This window comes from Chiloscyllium punctatum, chromosome 21, assembly GCF_047496795.1.
Source record: "Chiloscyllium punctatum isolate Juve2018m chromosome 21, sChiPun1.3, whole genome shotgun sequence".
Lineage (NCBI taxonomy): Eukaryota > Metazoa > Chordata > Chondrichthyes > Orectolobiformes > Hemiscylliidae > Chiloscyllium > Chiloscyllium punctatum.
In genome coordinates, this window is record NC_092759.1 from 72,877,205 (window position 1) to 72,889,878 (window position 12,674).

A 12,674-nucleotide genomic window follows, 5' to 3' on the forward strand; every position below is an offset into this window, starting at 1 on the left:
TCTCTGACTCTCGCAGACACTCTCTGAGACACACTGTGACACATTCTGACAATCTATGACTTTCACTCTGACACTCTCTGACACGCTCTGAGACACAGTGTGATACTCTCTGACAGAATCTGAGACAGTCTGTGACACTCTGACAGACTGTAATAAACTGTGAGTTTCACTGTCTCTCTCTGATACCCTCTGAGATACGCTGAACCAGTCTCTGACTCTCTCTGAGACCCACTGTGACACTCTTTGAAAAAATGTGACACTCTATGAGATACTGCAACACTCTCAGAATCTCTCTGAGACTAACTGGGACACTCCCTGACACACTCTGAAACTCTCTCAATCTCTCTCTCTCTGACACATTGTGACACTCTCTGACACACTGTGACACTTTCTGACTCCATCTGACACTCTGAGACACTCTCTGACAGAATGTGACACTCTCTGACTCTCTCTGACACTCTCTGAGACACACTGTGACACTCTCTGACACCCTCTGAGACACACTGTGACACTCTCTGACACTGAGACAGACTGTAAAACTCTCTGACACACTGTGACCCGCTCGGAGAAACACTGTGACACGCTCTGAGACAAACTGTAACACTCTTTGACGCACTCTAAGATACACGGTGACACTCTCAGACACGCTCCGAGACATGCTGTGACACTCTCTGACACACTGTGACACTCTTCTAGACACTGTGACACCTTCTGACACTCTCAGAGACATACTGTATCCCTCTCGAAGACACTGTGATAATCTCTGATGCTCTCTGAGACATACTGTGATACTCTCGGACTGCCTGTGACACACTGTGACACTCCCTCACTCTTTCTGACTCTCCCTGAGACACACTGTGACACTCTCTGAGGCACACTCTGGCCCTCTTTGACACTCTCTGACTTTCTCTGACACACACTGTAATACTCTCTGACACTGTCTGAGACATACTGTACCACTCTCTGTTATACATTGACACTCTCTCACTGTCTCTGTGACACATAGTGACATTCTCCGACTCACTGTTACACTTTCTAACTCTCTCTGTCACTCTGCGATACTCTCTGACATTCTCTGAGACACACTGTGACTCTCTCTGACGGACTATGTCTCAGTGTGACATTCCTGGACACTCTCTGACACTGTCTGAGACATACTGTGCCACTGTCTGATATACTTTGACACTCTCTCACTGTCTCTGAAACAGACTGTGACATTCTCTGACTCAGTGTGACACACTCCACCTCTCTCTGACACTCACTAAGACACACTGTGATACACTGCGACACTCTCTGACATTCTCTGAGACACACTGCGACACTCTCTGACACCCTCTGAGACACACTGCGACACTCTCTGACACTTACTGAGACACACTGTAAAACTCTCTGACACACTGTGACCCGCTCTGAGACACACTATGACACGCTCTGAGACACACTGTAACACTCTTTGACGCACTCTGAGATGCACGGTAACACTCTCTGACACGCTCCGAGACACGCTGTGACACTCTCTGACACACTGTGACACTGTTCTCGACACTGTGACACCTTCTGACACTCTCAGAGACATACTGTATCCCTCTCAAAGACACTGTGATAATCTATGACTCTCTATGAGACATACTGTGATACTCTCGGACTGACTGTGACACACTATGACACTCCCTCACTCTCTCTGACACTCCCTGAGACACACTGTGACTCTCTCTGAGACACGCTCTGACCCTCTTTCACACTCTCTGTAATACACTGTGATCGTCTCTGACTTTCTCTGACACTCTCTGACACCCAATGTGACACTCTCTGACACTGTCTGAGACATGCTGTGAAACTGTCTGATAAACATTTACACAATCTCACTGTCTCTGAGACAGACTGTGACAATCTCTGACATTCACTGACACTTTCTGATACACAGCGACACACTCTGACTCTCTCTGACACTGTCTCAGACACACTGTGACACTCTCTGACTCTCTGAGACACACTGTGACACTTTTCGTCTCTCTCTGACCGATTGTGAGACAGTGAGACAGACTGTGACACTCTCTGTCTGACAGTGACTCACTGCGACACTCACTGACACTCTCTGAAACAGACTGTGACACTCTCTGAGGAACATTGCGACACTCTCTGACAGACTGTGACACACTGCGACACTCTCTGACACACGGTTACACTCTTCTAGACACTGTGACACCTTCTGACACTCTCAGAGACAGACTGTATCCCTCTCTAAGACACTGTGATAATCTCTGACTCTCTCTGAGACATACTGTGATACTCTCGGACTTCCTGTGACACACTGTGACACTCCCTCACTCTTTCTGACTCTCCCTGAGACACACTGTGACACTCTCTGAGACACACTCTGGCCCTCTTTGACACTCTCTGACTTTCTCTGACACACACTGTAATACTCTCTGACACTGTCTGAGATATACTGTACCACTCTCTGTTATACATTGACACTCTCTCACTGTGTCTAAGACACACTGTGACATTCTCTGGACTCACTGTTACACTCTCTAACTCTCTCTGACACTCTGCGATACTCTCTGACAATCTTTGAGACACATTGCGATTCTCTCTGACGGACTATGTCTCAGTGTGACATTCTCGGACACTCTCTGTCACTGTCTGAGATATACTGTGCCACTGTCTGATAAACTTTGACACTCTCTCACTGTCTCTGAGACAGACTGTGACTTTCTCTGATTGAATGTGACACACTCCACCTCTCTCTGACACTCACTAAGACACACTGTGATACACTGCGACACTCTCTAACATTCTCTGAGACACACTGTGACTCTCTCTGACAGACTGTGATACACAGCGACACTCTCTGACAATCTCTGAGACATGCCATGGCACTCTCGGAGATCTCTGACACTCTCTGAAAGAAAGTGTGACACTCTCTGACCGACAGTGACACACTGTGACACTCTCTGACATTCTCTGAGACACACTGTGACACTCTCTGACTGACTGTGACAATCTCTGACATTCTCTGACACGCTCTGAGACACACTGTGACACTCTCTGACACTCACTGAGACAGACTGTGATACTCTCTGGCTCTCCATGACCGATTGTAAGACACTCTTTATAACAAACTGTGACACTCTCTAACTGACTGTGACAATCTCTGACATTCTTTGACAGACTGTGACACACTGCGACACTTCTGACACTCTCTGAATCAGACCGTGACCCTCTCTGACAGTCTCCAAGGCACACTGTGACATTCCCTGACTGACGGTGACAATCTCTGAGATTCTCTGACTCGTTCTGAGGCATACTGTGACAATCTCTGACTCTCTCTGAAACGTTCTGTGGCACTCTCTGAAAGACTGCAAAACACTATGACACATTTTGACTCGCTGTAAACAACTTTGACAGTCTCTGACTCTTTGAAACATGCTGTTCCACTCTCTTACACACTGTGCCACTCTGTGACTCTCTCTGTCACTCTCTGAGAAACATTGTGACACTCTCATACAGACTGTGTGACACACTATGACACTCTGTGAGACACCCTGTGACACTCTCTGAGACACACTGTGGCACTTTTTGAGACACACCGTGAAATACTTTGACACTCTCTGACCGTCTTAGACACACTCTGACAGACTGTGACACTCTGTGATGCTGTCTGAGACACACTCTGACACACTGTGACACTCTCTGATACTGTCTGACACACACTCTGGCACTCTCTGAGTTACACGATGACACTCTCTGACACTCTGAGACATGCATTGATTCTCTCTAACACTCTGAGACACAGAGTGATACTCTCTAACTCTCTCTGAGACTCACTGTGACACGCCCTGACAAACTCTGAAACTCACTGAATCTCTCTTGCTGAAAAATTGTGACAATCTCTGACACGCTGTGACACTTTCTGACTCCATCTGACACTCTGAGACACTCTCTGACAGATTGTGACACTCTCTGACTCTCTCTGGCACTCTCTGAGACACACAGTATCACTCTCTGACACACTGTGACACTCTCTGACTCTCTCTCTGACACCCTGTGACACTCTCCGTCACACTGTGACACTCTCTGACACTCTGGGACACGCGTTGATACTCTCTGACACTCTCGAAGACACACAGTGATATTCTCAACTCTCTCTGAGACACACTGTGACACTCTCTGACTCTCCTCTGACACACAGAGATACTCTCTGACTCACTCGGTGACACACTGTGACACTCTCTGACTCTCCTCTGACACACCGAGATACTCTCTGACTCACTCTTAGACACACTTTGACACTCTCTGACATTCTCTGAGACACACAAAGATGCTCACTGACACTCTCTGAGACACCCTGGGCATCACTCTCTGAGACACACTGTGGCACTTTTTGAGACACACCGTGAAATACTTTGACACTCTCTGACCGTCTTAGACACACTCTGACAGACTGTGACACTCTCTGATGCTGTCTGAGACACACACTGATACACTGTGACACTCTCTGACACTGTCTGACACACTCTGACACTCTCTGAGATACGCGATGACACTCTCTGACTCACGCTGAATCACACTGTAACAATCTCTGACTTTCTCTGAGACACACAAAGATGCTCACTGACACTCTCTGAGACACCCTGTGACACTCTCTGAGACACACTGTGGCACTTTTTGAGACACACCGTGAAATACTTTGACACTCTCTGACTGCCTTAGACACACTCTGACAGACTGTGACACACTCTGATGCTGTCTGAGACACACTCTGACACACTGTAACACACTCTGACAATGTCTGACACACACTCTGACTACTGTGACACTCTCTGACACTGTCTGACACACACTCTGACACTCCCTACGATACACGATGAAACTCTCTGACACTCTGAGACACGCATTGATACTCTCTGACACTCTGAGACACTGAGTGATACTCTCTAACGCTCTCTGAGACTCACTGTGGCACTCCCTGACACACTCTGAAACTCTCTGAATCTCTCTTGCTGACAAATTGTGACAACCTCTGACACACTGTGTCACTTTCTGACTCCATCTGACACTCTGAGACACTCTCTGACAGATTGTGACACTCTCTGACTCTCTCTGGCCCTCTGCGACACACAGTGACACTGTCTCACACACTGTGACACTCTCTGACTCTCCTCTGACACACAGAGATACTCTCTGACTCATTCTGAGAGACACTGTGACACTCTCTGACATTCTCTGAGACACACAAAAATGCTCACTGACACTCTCTGAGACACCCTGTGCATCACTCTCTGAGACACACTGTGGAACTTTTTGAGACACACCGTGAAATACTTTGACACTCTCTGACCGTCTTAGACACACTCTGACAGACTGTGACACTCTCTGATGCTGTCTGAGACACACTCTGACACACTGTGACACTCTCTGACACTGTCTGACACACACTCTGACACTCTCTGTGATACACGATGACACTCTCTGACACTCTGAGACACGCATTGATACTCTCTGACACTCTGAATCACAGTGTGATATTCTCTAACTCTCTCCGAGACACACTGTGACACTCTCTGACGCTCTCTAACACACTCTGAGAAACACTGCCACACTCTCGGACTCTCTGACACTCTCTGAGACACACTGTGACACTCTCTGAGACACACTCTTTCACTTTCTGAGACACACCGTGAAACACTTTGTCACTCTCTGACCGTCTTAGACACACTCTGACAGACTGTGACACTCTCTGATGCTGTCTGAGACACACTCTGACACACTGTGACACTCTCTGATGCTGTCTGAGACACACTCCGAAACTCTCTGAGATACACGATGACACTCTCTGACACTCTGAGACACGCATTGATACCCTCTGACACTCTCTGAGACACACTGTGACACTCACTGACACACTGTAACACTCTCTGACACACACTGTGACACTCTCTGACTCTCTCTGAGACACACTGTGACACTTTGTGACTACCACTGACACTCTGAGACATGCTCTGACAGACTGCGACACCCTCTGACTCTCGGACACTCTCTGAGACACACTGTGACACACTCTGACACACTGTGACACTCTCTGACACATTGTGACACTCAGACACTCTCTCTGACACCCTGTGACACTCTCTGAAGCACTGTGACACTTGTTGGCCCTCTCTGAGACACACTGCGACACTCTCTGACACACTGTGACACTCTTTGACTTTCTCTCTGACACTTTGACACTCTCTGACATGCTCTGAGACGCACTGTGACACTCTCTGACTCTATTTCAGATACACTGCGACACTCTCTGACAGAATCTGTGACACGCTGACAGACTGAGATAAACTGTGAGTCTCTCTGTCTCTCTCTGATACTCTCTGAGATACGCTGTGCCAGTCTCTGACACGCTCTGAGACACACAGTGATACTCTCTGTCTCGCTCTGAGACCCACTGTGAGACACTCTGACATCATGTGACACTCTATGAGATACTGCAACACTCTCAGACTCTGTCTGAGACTCACTGTGACACTCCCTGACACACTCTGAAACTCTCTGAATCTCTCTTGCTGACAAATTGTGACAATCTCTGAAACACTGTGACACTTTCTGACTCCATCTGACGCTCTGAGACACTCTCTGACAGATTGTGATACTCTCTGACTCTCTCTGGCACTCTCTGAGACACACAGTGACACTCTGTCACACTGTGACACTCTGTGACACTCTGAGACACGCGTTGATACTCTCTGACACTCCCTAAGACACACAGTGATATTCTCTAACTCTCTCTGAGACACACTGTGACACTGACACACTGTGACACTCTCTGACTCTCCTCTGACACCCAGAGATAATCTCTGACTCAATCTGAGACACACTGTGACACTCCCTGACTCTCTTCTGACTACTGTGACACTCACTGATACTGTCTGACACACACTCAGACACTCTCTGAGATACACGATGACACTCTCTGACACTCTGAGACACGCATTGATACCCTCTGACACTCTCTGAGACACACTGTGACACTCACTGACACACTGTGACACTCTCTGACACCCACTGTGACACTCTCTGACACGGTCTGAGACATACTGTGCCACTATCTGATAAACGTTGACACTCTCTCATTGTCTCTGAGACACACTGTGACATTTCCTGACTCCATGTGACACTCTCTAACTCTCTCTGACACTCACTGAGACACACTGAGACACACTCTGACAATCTCTGCGACATGCTGTGAGACTCTCGGAGATCTCTGACACTCTCTGAAACAAACTGTGACACTCTCTGATCGACAGTGACACACTGTGACACTCTCTGACATTCTCTGAGACACACTGTGACACTCTCTGACATTCTCTGAGACACACTGTGACACTCTCTGACTAACTGTAACAATCTCTGATGTTCTCTGACATGCTCTGAGACACACTGTGACACTCTCTGAGACACACTGTGATACTCTCTGGCTCTCTCTGACCGACTGTAAGACACCCTCTGAAACAAACTGTGACATTCTCTGATTGACATTGACACAGTTTGACACTCTCTAAGACTCACTGTGACACACTTTAACCCTCTTTGACACTCTGAGACAGACTGTGACACTCTCTGACACTCTCTGAAACACACTGAGACCCTCTCTGATATAGTGTGACTCAGTGTGACACTATTTGACTCCCTCTGAGACTCTCTGAGAAACACTGTGACACTCTCTGACACGCTCTGAGACCCACTGTGACACTCTCTGACTCTCTCTGAGACACACTGTGACTCTCTCTTTCTCTGCAACACATTGTGCCACTCTCTGAGACGTACTGTGACACATTCTGAGTCTCTTTGAAACTCTCTGAGACACAATGTGACACACTCTGACCCTCTTTGACACTCTCTGTAACACACTGTGATAGTCTATGATACAAGCTGACACCCTCTGACTCTCTCTGACATTGTCTGAGACACATTGTGACACTCTCTGACCCTCTGAGACACACTGTGACACGTTCTGTCTCTCTCTGACCGATTGTGAGATAGTGAGATACACTCTGACACTCTGTCTGACAGTGACTCACTGCGACACTGTCTGACACTCTCTGAAACAGACTGTAACACTCTCTGAGGCACACTGTGTCACTCTATGACTGACTGTGACACACTGTGGTAATCGCTGACATTCTCTGACACTCTCTGAGACACACTGACACTCTCTTACTCTCCCTGACACTGTCTGAGACACATGTGACCCTCTCTGACTCTCTCTGAAACTCTCTACCACTATCTGAGTCAGACTGTGACACTCTCTGACAGACTGTGATACACTTTGGCACTCTCTGCCTCTCTCTGACAATCTCTGAGACAGACTGTGACACTCTCTGACACATTCTGACACTCTGTGACTCTCTCTGACACACTGTTACACTCTTTAAGACATTGTGACACTTTCTGACACTCTCAGAGACATATGGTTTCCCACTCTAAGACACTATGATAATCTCTGACACTCTCTGACACAGACTGTGATACTCTCTGACAGACTGTGACACACTGTGGCACTCCATGACTCTCTCTGACAATCCCTGAGACACACTTTGACACTCTCTGAGACACACCGTGACACACTCTGAGAACCTCTCTGATAGAGTGTGACACTGTGTGACACTTTTTGACTCTCTCTGACACACTATTGCACTCTCGGAGACACACTGTGACACACTCCGACCTTCTTTGACACTCTCTGTAACACACTGTTATAGTCTCTGACTTTCTCTGAAACCCTGACACCCACTGTGACTGAGGCACAATGTGACAGACTGTGACAATCTCTGACATTCTCTGACACTCTCTGATACACGGTGACACTCTCTGATTCTCTCTGACATTATCTGAGACACATTGTGACACTCTCTGACGATCTGAGACACACTGTGACACGTTTTGTCGCTCTCTGACCGATTGTGAGACAGTGAGACACACTCTGACATCCTCTGAGACAGACTGTCATACTCTCTGACAGACTGCGACACACTGAGTCTCACTCTGACAATCTCTGCGACATGCTGTGACACTAAGTGAGATCTGAGAGTGACTCACTGCGACACTCTCTGACACTCTCTGAAACAGACTGTGACCCTCTCTGAGGCACACTGTGACACTCTCTGACAGATTGTGACACACTGTGGCAATCGCTGACATTCTCTGACACTCTCTGAGACACACTGACACTCTCTGACACTCCCTGGCACTGTCTGAGACGCATGTGACACTCTCTGACTCTCTCTGACACTCTCTACCGCTATCTGAGTCAGACTGTGACACTCTCGGACAGACTGTGATACACCTTGGCACTCTCTGCCTCTCTCTGACACTCTCTGAGACAGACTGTGACACTCTCTGACACGTTTTGACATTCAGTGCCTCTCTCTCTCTGACACACTGGGACACTCTTTCCACATTATGACACTATCTGACACTCACAGAGACATATGGTATTCCTCTCTAAGACACTATGATAATCTCTGACACTCTCTGACACAGACTGTGATACTCTCTGACAGACTGCGACACACTGTGCCACTCCGTGACTCTCTCTGGCAATCCCTGAGACACACTGTGAAACTCTCTGAGACACACCGTGACACACTCTGACCCTCTTTGACACTCTCTGACTTTCTCTGACAACCACTGTGACACTCTCTGATGCTGTCTGAGACACACTCCGAAACTCTCTGAGATACACGATGACACTCTCTGACACTCTGAGACACGCATTGATACCCTCTGACACTCTCTGAGACACACTGTGACACTCACTGACACACTGTAACACTCTCTGACACACACTGTGACACTCTCTGACTCTCTCTGAGACACACTGTGACACTTTGTGACTACCACTGACACTCTGAGACATGCTCTGACAGTCTGTGACACCCTCTGACTCTCGGACACTCTCTGAGACACACTGTGACACACTCTGACACACTGTGACACTCTCTGACACATTGTGACACTCAGACACTCTCTCTGACACCCTGTGACACTCTCTGAAGCACTGTGACACTTGTTGGCCCTCTCTGAGACACACTGCGACACTCTCTGACACACTGTGACACTCTTTGACTTTCTCTCTGACACTTTGACACTCTCTGACATGCTCTGAGACGCACTGTGACACTCTCTGACTCTATTTCAGATACACTGCGACACTCTCTGACAGAATCTGTGACACGCTGACAGACTGAGATAAACTGTGAGTCTCTCTGTCTCTCTCTGATACTCTCTGAGATACGCTGTGCCAGTCTCTGACACGCTCTGAGACACACAGTGATACTCTCTGTCTCGCTCTGAGACCCACTGTGAGACACTCTGACATCATGTGACACTCTATGAGATACTGCAACACTCTCAGACTCTGTCTGAGACTCACTGTGACACTCCTTGACACACTCTGAAACTCTCTGAATCTCTCTTGCTGGCAAATTGTGACAATCTCTGAAACACTGTGACACTTTCTGACTCCATCTGACGCTCTGAGACACTCTCTGACAGATTGTGATACTCTCTGACTCTCTCTGGCACTCTCTGAGACACACAGTGACACTCTGTCACACTGTGACACTCTGTGACACTCTGAGACACGCGTTGATACTCTCTGACACTCCCTAAGACACACAGTGATATTCTCTAACTCTCTCTGAGACACACTGTGACACTGACACACTGTGACACTCTCTGACTCTCCTCTGACACCCAGAGATAATCTCTGACTCCCTCTGAGACTCACTGTGACACTCCCTGACTCTCTTCTGACTACTGTGACACTCACTGATACTGTCTGACACACACTCAGACACTCTCTGAGATACACGATGACACTCTCTGACACTCTGAGACACGCATTGATACCCTCTGACACTCTCTGAGACACACTGTGACACTCACTGACACACTGTGACACTCTCTGACACCCACTGTGACACTCTCTGACACGGTCTGAGACATACTGTGCCACTATCTGATAAACGTTGACACTCTCTCATTGTCTCTGAGACACACTGTGACATTTCCTGACTCCATTTGACACTCTCTAACTCTCTCTGACACTCACTGAGACACACTGAGACACACTCTGACAATCTCTGCGACATGCTGTGAGACTCTCGGAGATCTCTGACACTCTCTGAAACAAACTGTGACACTCTCTGATCGACAGTGACACACTGTGACACTCTCTGACATTCTCTGAGACACACTGTGACACTCTCTGACATTCTCTGAGACACACTGTGACACTCTCTGACTAACTGTAACAATCTCTGATGTTCTCTGACATGCTCTGAGACACACTGTGACACTCTCTGAGACACACTGTGATACTCTCTGGCTCTCTCTGACCGACTGTAAGACACCCTCTGAAACAAACTGTGACACTCTCTGACTGACATCGATACGGTTTGACACTCTCTAAGACTCACTGTGACACACTTTAACCCTCTTTGACACTCTGAGACAGACTGTGACACTCTCTGACACTCTCTGAAACACACTGAGACCCTCTCTGATATAGTGTGACTCAGTGTGACACTATTTGACTCCCTCTGAGACTCTCTGAGAAACACTGTGACACTCTCTGACACGCTCTGAGACACACTGTGAGAATCTCTGACATTCTCTGAGACACACTGTGACACTCTCTGACTAACTGTAACAATCTCTGATGTTCTCTGACATGCTCTGAGACACACTGTGACACTTTCTGAGACACACTGTGACACTCTCTGAGACACACTGTGATACTCCCTGGCTCTCTCTGACCGACTGTAAGACACCCTCTGAAACAAACTGTGACATTCTCTGATTGACATTGACACAGTTTGACACTCTCTAAGACTCACTGTGACACACTTTAACCCTCTTTGACACTCTGAGACAGACCGTGACACTCTCTGACACTCTCTGAAACACACTGAGACCCTCTCTGATATAGTGTGACTCAGTGTGACACTATTTGACTCCCTCTGAGACTCTCTGAGAAACACTGTGACACTCTCTGACACGCTCTGAGGCCCACTGTGACACTCTCTGACTCTCTCTGAGACACACTGTGACTCTCTCTTTCTCTGCAACACATTGTGCCACTCTCTGAGACGTACTGTGACACATTCTGAGTCTCTTTGAAACTCTCTGAGACACAATGTGACACACTCTGACCCTCTTTGACACTCTCTGTAACACACTGTGATAGTCTATGACTTTCTCTGATACAAGCTGACACCCTCTGACTCTCTCTGACATTGTCTGAGACACATTGTGACACTCTCTGACCCTCTGAGACACACTGTGACACGTTCTGTCTCTCTCTGACCGATTGTGAGATAGTGAGATACACTCTGACACTCTGTCTGACAGTGACTCACTGCGACACTGTCTGACACTCTCTGAAACAGACTGTAACACTCTCTGAGGCACACTGTGTCACTCTATGACTGACTGTGACACACTGTGGTAATCGCTGACATTCTCTGACACTCTCTGAGACACACTGACACTCTCTTACTCTCCCTGACACTGTCTGAGACACATGTGACCCTCTCTGACTCTCTCTGAAACTCTCTACCACTATCTGAGTCAGACTGTGACACTCTCTGACAGACTGTGATACACTTTGG